The sequence below is a fragment of the Mastomys coucha genome, unplaced genomic scaffold (genome assembly GCF_008632895.1).
Source record: "Mastomys coucha isolate ucsf_1 unplaced genomic scaffold, UCSF_Mcou_1 pScaffold8, whole genome shotgun sequence".
NCBI lineage: Eukaryota > Metazoa > Chordata > Mammalia > Rodentia > Muridae > Mastomys > Mastomys coucha.
In genome coordinates, this window is record NW_022196914.1 from 4369304 (window position 1) to 4378173 (window position 8870).

Sequence of the window (8870 nt, forward strand, 5' to 3'; positions counted from 1 at the left end):
CTGCTAGTAAAAATTCTACAGCTCTCTGGATAGTTCATAGGTTTTCCAACCAAAGTCAGAAAAGCTACTATAAAAAAAATTCTTGGATTTTTTTAGACCAAGTCAGAAATCCTGTTAGAAAAATTCTAAAAGTAATTCTTAAAGGTTTTCCTATCAAAATCGGAAAGCCAGGAAAAAAAATTCTAAAAGTGCTATGTTCGCTCTTCAGACAGCCTTCTCTGGATAGCTACTAGGAAACATTCTAAAACAGTTGTATCCACTCTCTAAGTAATTCAAAAATCCTGTTGGAAAAAAATCTAAAAGAACTATGAAAAACTCTAAAAGAGCTGTGTTCACTCTCCAGAGATCTCCAGACAATTCAGTCTTGCTTTTGGCCTTTTAAGACAAGGTCTCTCTGTGCAGCCCTGGACTGGAATTTGCTACACAGCCCAGGCTGGTCTCACACTACCTGTGATCTTCCTGTTTCTGCCTCTCAGGTTCTGCAATCAGAGGTGAGGCCAGCACAATTGGCTTCTCCCCTTTTATTAATGTACTCCAATTTCAAGATGGTCCTACCATAGGCCAGACTTGTCATTTTTCTTGGAAATCTTTTCCTTTCTTTGTTCCAAATAATTTTTTTCTTTGATAAACCAGACAGAAGCCTGATAGTGACAAGAAAAAGAGCTAGAGCTCTCTCATATAGCAAGAGAAGCGAGTGAGGTAGTATTGTTCTGCATCTGCTGTAATACCAGACAGTGTGGAAGTTCTCAGCATTGCTGGTGCTTCGACTCTTTAATACAGGTCCTCATATTGTGGTGACCCCCCAACCATATACTTATCTTCACTGTCACTTTATAGTTAGAATGTTGCTACTGTTGTGAATCATAATGTAATTATGTGTGTTTTCTGATGGTCTTAGGTGACCCTGTGAAAGGGTTGTTTAACACCCACCCAGGGGGTCATGACCCATAGGTTGAAAACTGCTACAGAGACACTATACTTTCAAATTTTCCGTATAATCATACATTAATCCCCATTGCACCCATGGAAAACATATCTATGGAGATCAACTTACTTTAAATTGTGCTATAAAGTTGAGCTAACCACTAAAGCAGCAAAACTCTGGAACCTGGTAGTTGTCCTTGATACTAAATGAACCACATCTGTATTTGATAATAAGCTTGCTTGAAGAATTTCATCACAAGAAAAAGTTCTCAGAGAAAATAGAATGTCTCTTGGGTAAAACAAATTAAATAAAACTTCCCTCATCTAATTCAAAACAACAAATGCTAGTTTGCTCCAACTGCAGAACTTGAGAAGAAAGTGTGATGACAGAGAAGAAGAAATAATTGTTGGAGGAAGTCTGGTAATTGCTTTTATTGATGAGAGCCAGGGAGCAAGAAACAAGAGGACACTGAAGCTGCAACCCATGGGGGTACAGGTGGGTGGTCTTCTTGCATGGCTCAGAGACCAGAAGCCCTGACAGGGGAATCCACCTCACACATCTCCACACAGTGGGCAAGGCACAGGTTATTGGAGCCCTCTCTGACCTGAATGGCATATGAGGTACTGAAACCTCAGGGTGATCACCTCTAGCAAACAATGGGCCTATCTTTGGATATTACATGTTACCAGGTTGCAAAGGGGATGGCCCAGATCCTCTGCTTCCCTGAAGGCTATACAGCTGGTGTGCACATTCTTCCAGTCAAAGTGAACCAAATCTAATCTCTTGTTTTTTAAAATCTTTCCTTGTGAATTATATTTTTGAGATGTGCTTTTTACGTTATTATAAAATGTTGGAAATAAATAAAAACAGCACACACCAATGTTACCCAGATCCAAAGACTATGCAACATAAGAACTACGTGCAACCAGAGATGGTGCTGTGGTTTTGCAGCATTTCTATTATCTTGGAGTATGTTTCTTCATATAATCAAAATTTTCCAGTGGCCAAATTTTTACAACCTGATCAAAATTGTTCCAACTTAATCTTCACAGACTCAAGCCCTTTATCTCTCATTTGCCAATATTTAGAGATAAATACAATAACAACAACAACAACAACAACCCTCAGGCCTTTGTTTATCTGAATAAAACACAAATGTATAAAACATACTAAGACTCTAGCTACTAAACAAAAAATATGTGTCATCAAAGAAGGAAATAATTAAGCATGAAAAACTTTAAAGAAATGAAAAAAGATCAGACTTTCACTGTATAGGTGAATTATACAAGGTATTAAGACAGCATCATTTATCTAGTAGTACAAGTATAGAGGTTTTAAATATCATATTGTTTTATTTAGCCTTTGGGATATTGAAAACTCCTTCTACAAGATTATTATCTATGATTGCAGAAAAGGAAAACAAGTATGAGATATATGCTAATTATAGACATCCTCCATACTAAGTGAAATTGTGACAGTTTGGCCAGAGCTCTGGTAGAACAGCTAGAAAATGAGTTACCACAGACAGACCCTTCATCAGATTGGAGAAGAAAACCTCAAGAAATCCTAAAGGACAGTGAGTCCTCACTGGCTCACAGTGAACACAATGTGGCGGTAGATGACTGAGCAGTCCCATTACTATCATATATGTTTGTATGTTATTTAAAGGCTAGCACATTGTTCTGACCATCCTTGAGCATTTGTGAACTGAGATGTACTGATGCATGCGTGCTCACATGTGCTCACTCACGCATGCGAGCTCACTCATTCTCACTTGTACTAGCACGTGCTCTTGCATTTTGAGTTTTTAAAAATTACTTTTATTATTTTAGGTGTGTGGGATTTTTACTTGCGTGCATATCTGTGTACTACTTATGTGACTGGTGCCCACAGAGGCCAGAAAAGGGAGTTAAATCCTCTAGAAATGGGATTACAAGCATCTGTGAGCACTGTGTGGGTGCTGGGAATTGAACCCGGAGCCTTTATAAGAGAAGCCAGAGCTCTTAACTGCTTAGCCATTTCCCCAGGACTTCTTTGTCTGGTTTTATAGAGTCATTATTATGTTTGCCCAACTGTTATATTATCTAGTGTCTGATTCTTTATCTGGCTTTGCCACTCATGGTCAGCATGTCTACACAAGGAAATGTAGTCCAGTTTAAATAAAGAGTTGTTAAATAAAAACAAAATAAAGGTTTCTACTTGATGAAAAAGTAGTACTGCTTGAAGGTTTTTGAGGCCTAGAAATGGAAGCAGAGAGCATTTCCTTAAGAGTACTAGGCTAGAACACTGATGACTGAGTGGCTCTAACCTCCACCCAGTCAGCGGTCAAAGGCCCCAGAAGACTGACTAGCAGAGCACGGCCTCTTTCAATTCTCCTTCCTTGCAGAAAGCCAGAACAACAGTGAGGGCCTTAGGCTCATCTCACACAGGGACTTCTACAATGGTGTTACTGTCAATCAGAAGATCCTGAAGTTACTCAGCTATAGAATTAAACCTCGATTCTACAGAAAACACCATTGCAAAAGAGAATGTGGGGGCTCTAACAAGTGCACCTGAATTAAGAATCCACTTGTTAAAGAAACTAAGGGCTGGTGAGATGGCTCAGCAGGTAAGAGCACCGACTACTCTTCCGAAGGTCCTGAGTTCAAATCCCAGCAACCACATGGTGGCTCACAACCACCTGTAGTGAGATCTGGCACCCTCTTCTGGTGTGTCTGAAGATAGCTACAGTGTACTTATTTATAATAATAAATAAATCTTAAAAAAAAAAGAAACTAAAAATTGTCCTTTTAAAGAAGACTGAGGAAACGATGAGGTGGCAATCAGGAATTTGTCTCCTAGTCTAAGAAAATTAATTCATTAGATATTTTAATTTAAAAAATCTAATTTAATGGGTCTTTTTAAATGTATGTCTGCGCACCATGCATATGCAATCCCTATTGAGGCCAGAAGAGGGCATCGGACCCCTGGCACTGAGATTGCAAGTGGTTGTGAGCAGCTGTGGAGGCTGGGAATCGGGTGTGGTCCTTCAGACCAGCAGCTAGTGCTCTTAACCAATGAGCTATCTTTCCAGCTACCTGATTAGACATGATAAAACGTCAAATGCTAACAATATTTACTTCAAGACCAGTATGGTGGTGCGTGCATGCAATCCTAACACCCAGGAGAATCATGAATTTGAGCCCAAAATGGGCTACATCTGATTTTTTCCCCCTCTTTACTTCGAACCACAGTGGATTTTACAATAGCTCATCCTCATTAATAGTATAATAACCAAAGCAAATTATGTTAAACAGAGTTTAGATTACCAATATTTTGAGCATCTGGAGAAAATTTGGGTTTCTTCCACTGAACTCAAACACAGCTATTTTAGTAAGTGTAAAAAAATGATAATCACTGTCAAATTTTAAATAAGCAGACAAAAATGTACACTCCTTTAATCAAATCTATAAGTAAATATACTTATGTTGTGACATTCCAAATTATTTTTTGAAACTATTAAAAATAAAAAAAAAAGAAAGTGAGAGGCTTTAGAACATTTAATGTTAAAACTCAGTAAGAAAATTCTAGAATCAAGTTCAAAAAAAAGTAAAGCAAGATATTTAGCAAATACCTACTATATACCATGTGTTGTGCTAAGCAATAAATGGCATACACTACCATGCACATAGCACCTGCAGCCCCCCCAGGAGCCTTCCCAGCCCAATGTGGTCACTGGAAACTTAGAATGTCTAAGAAAACATTGTCAAAGATAATGGAAGCACTGAGAAAATTTGATCCACAAGCAAAAGGTCTTTCTTTTCTTCTTCTTCTTCTCCTTTTTTTTTAAATGTTTGGTTCACTTACACAAGAAAAGTCAGACCAGCAACTTTATAATCATCAAGGAAGCAGAGATATTGACCAGCTGTTCTCCAAGTCCAGGAGGGCTAGAGTAAAGGATGTGGGCTCTGAACATGAGAACGTGAGGCTAAAGAGAGGAGAAAGGGAACTCTGTGGGGAGGTTGTAAAAAATCTTCTGTGAGTGCAGCTCTAACTTTTATACAGGGAAGCTAAATCATAGTTCTCAGGCAAAGACACGGACTCTGGAGGACTATGGAAAATCTGCAGAAACCATGCTTGATTCCGGACAGCAGCTACGCAAAGTCCAGTAGCTCTGGGGTGGTATTGCTGCGTCAAGGGGACATCCCGCCAGAGTAAGGGAAGGAAGCCTCAGTGGGATCAGTGACATCACCTCCTACCAAGGCGATGCCCTGCTCTGGGCACATCTGCTGAGGTCTGCACTGTGTCACTCTGTGCTTTCCATTACCACTGCAACTGATTTTGAATGTAAAAAGCTCCTGTTTGGTTTGGGATAAGACAGAGGAAACACATACTGCTTAGCCTCTCCCTCTGAATGTGGTCACAAATCAGACAGCAGCACTCAGGGAAGTAAAATCAGTAGGTAGATCTGGGACAAAATTCAGAGTTCAAAGTAATTGCTAAAGCAAAAGTGGCCCTCCACCAAAAAGTTAGTAAATAAATAATATATAATGTCTGTGATCAGCAAATATCATGTGTTTTTCAATGAGGACAGAAGCAGTCCAACTGAGATTTCCTTTCATCTCAGGCTCTAACTCAGTTTAGCACAGCATAACTGGTTCTATTTTTATTTTTAAAATTTCAGTATTTTGGGCTTTTGTTTTCTTTTTATTTTGAGACAGAATTTTCATGTGGGCTGGACTAACCTCAAGCTTTCTATGCAGCTAAGACCTTGAGCCCCTGACCCTCCCTCCTGCTTTCCATTCCTAAGTGCTAAGATTACAGATGAACATCCACAGGCAGGATACTGTGCTGGGGATTAAGACCCAAGCAGTGTGCAAGCATTTTACCAACTGAGCCAGGCTATGAGTTAAAAAAAAAAAAAAAAAAAAAACCTGTTGCATGGAGGTGACTTATCTTGATTATATATATTTCAGGGCCAAACTTAGCACATAAGAGGCTACAGGTCTGAGTCCTATTAAAGCAAAACACAAGAAAACAAAACATGCTACTAACCATTTAGAAAACTCCTTTGCATAACCCTGACAGTCTTGGTTCTACCTCGGTTATATCTACCTCGGTTATATTACTCTGGTACACAAAAGGTAACTTACAATGGGATGTAGACCTAAATGTAAAACAGAAAACTATACACCTTTTAAGAGAAAATTGGAGATATCTGGAGTTAGACAAGAAGTTCTTGTAAATGTCACCAAAAGAAGAATCTATTTTTAAAAATTAATACATTTGACTTGATTTCATCAAAATTTTAAACTTTTGCTTTCTCAGAGGCACTGTTAAGACTTGGCAGTTGAAGGCCCTTGACTTCCAACGATGTGAGTCTGAAGAACTGAGTTTGATTCCTGAAACCTAGGAGGAGGTGGAGCAGAGAACTTGCTCTACAAAGCTGTTTACACACACACACACACACACACACACACACACACAGTGGAGGCTAGCAGCCACAGGGGGGAGATGGAGGGAAAGTTTGAAGGGGAGAGAGAGTAGGAGAAAATGTCTTTAAATCACATATCCCACAAAAAGCTTGGTATCTACAATATAAAAAGACTCCTAATCTCAAGGAAATGAATCTTTATATTAATGTAAAAACCTGCATTGGAAATGCTTATAGAAATTTTATCTACAATTTCTAAAAACTGAAATGATAAATATCATTTAATTATGCTCCAATATAGAGCAAACTTTTGATACTCATAACAATCTGGACTAATTGTAAAGGCATTCTGTTGAAGAAAAGCCAGTTTCAAAAGGTCACATGCTTTATGAAATTCTTAAAAAGATAACAATATTGAAAGAGAAAAAATAATGAATGCCAAATGTTAGGGGTGGGGACAAGAGAGGAACACAGACAAGGATATATGGAGCATAAGGAAACAAGGTTCCAGGGATGGAACTGTCCCATGTCCTGATTGTGTTGGTGGTGATTACATAAATCAACACATGTTGCAAGAATTCCCTCACTGGGAGACGGAAACCTCCTCCCCTCCTTATACAGTACCAGTAACAAACCAAGGCTTGTCTCCACCAAAGTCCCACTTCGTAAACACACGAGTTATCGAACTACTTAGCAAGCATCGTAAAGGGGTTATTTAAAGAAACGTGAGTGAGTCTAGAGCAGCCATACCACCGAAGTATCATACCAGCATGGGTGATGACATCTCCATAGACACATGAATGGGAGCTCCATCCCCAGTTAACCCTTCACAGTTTAGAAAGGAACTATAACAAGCAATATCGCCATTCTCAGGGTTCTCTCACAAGTAGTCATAGACGGTACGCTGAAGACTGGCTCTTATGTTTATATAGAATATGTCTTAAAATCACTCAACTTTATACTCCCCTTAGAAAAAGGATGTATTCGTTATATAATGTTTTTTAAAAGCTATACAACAGCATCAGTGCTGGTACCCATCATCTTTCTTCTTGACTTCAATCATCACTTCAAGACTTGCTGAGGCAGACACTAACAGAGTACAAGGAAATCAATGTGTCCTTTTCTTTCAACACTTCTGTGCTGCAGATGACTTTAGACCCTGAGTACTGCTGTTATAGAACATTCACAGAATGATACCTTCAGGTTCTGTGAGGACAGAGAGGTCATTTTATCCAGTCTTAGTGATACCCCACCCTTTCTGGATACTAGGAAGCTATGTAAGCAGGCAATTCAAGCTAAGTTCTAGCTCAACACAAATATGTACAAGCATGTTCCGCCAGGATACGCCAAGAAAGGGTCTGGTGCTGTCTCATGGCCACATCTTCCATATTTTAAAGGCAGGGGGAAAAAAACCAGAACACTGTCTTTCACTATATATCCAATAGCATATTTCTGCTTTGGCAATTAACACCTACTCTTAGATAAAGTAGTACTGACTGACCACAGTGATCATAGACAGTGAAACACTGTCCTAAGAGCCATACTAGACAGTATTGGTTGACTTAGAAAAAATAACACTAGAGAAGAAAGCACGCCAGTACTATATCAACAGATTTATGCTAAATATCAACATCTTCTATTTATTCCCAGGTTCATTATCATGTATTCACACATCTTTATTGATTGATTGATTGACTGATTTAAGTCTTATTGTATTATGATGAGAAAAGATACATAGTTTCAATTTATCTGAATTTGTTAACAGTTAAAAACATATTTTAAGTAAATAGAATTACATCAAATTATTCTTTCCCTTTTGTCCTCCAACTCCTCCCAGAGACCCCCCACTCTATACCCGCCATACTTTTTAGGATTTTTTTAATCATAGTCTTTAAAATTTATAAAATATTATAACTGTAAAAATGAGTATTATAAAAGTTGTTTGATATAATACAACAGTCAAATGAACAGTCTTATGAAATGAAGATGCTTATCTACAGCAATACTGAAAATACATACGTATTTCTCAAAACTCCAAAATATTAACTGTATATTTTAAAATAATACATCACTATTAGATTTTTTAAAATGAACATAAAGATATTTTGTTTGTTTGTTTGTTTGTTTTGTTTTTAGTAGAACTTAAAATCTTGGCTCATACTGTGGTACAAACCTAAAATAAGAACAATTTTTAGACATTGGAGTTCATTGTAATACGGTTTTATTTCAATGACCCTCACATCACCAAAGGATTTTACCTTCACAGTAGCTAAGCTGAGTTGACAGTTCTGCTGCACCAAGAAATGAATTGTAGGCACGATTTTTGGATACAGACTTCCTGCTATGGTCAAAGCTATTTGACTTGAGTGATTGTCATCATTCTCAGCCCACAGGGAACAGGTTATATGAAATAGTGTGTGTATTACGATGGTCTATTCGTGAAGGCATTCACCAACTGTTACAGTGAACAATGGTTCTGCTTGGAGGGTGGCACAGACATTAGGTGAGGGTAAGAATCTGGTTCACTGGCTG

At 38.3% G+C, this 8870-nt stretch overlaps 1 protein-coding gene and 1 pseudogene across 2 annotated transcripts in view; one reads left to right on the forward strand and one right to left on the reverse strand.

The window, feature by feature from the left end:
• LOC116083807 overlaps positions 1-3481 on the forward strand; it is a 17718-nt pseudogene extending 14237 nt beyond the window's left edge.
• Positions 1-8870, reverse strand: part of Wdr70 (WD repeat domain 70) — a 227894-nt gene that overhangs the window by 24498 nt on the left and 194526 nt on the right. The gene's annotated exons all lie outside the window — the stretch shown is intronic.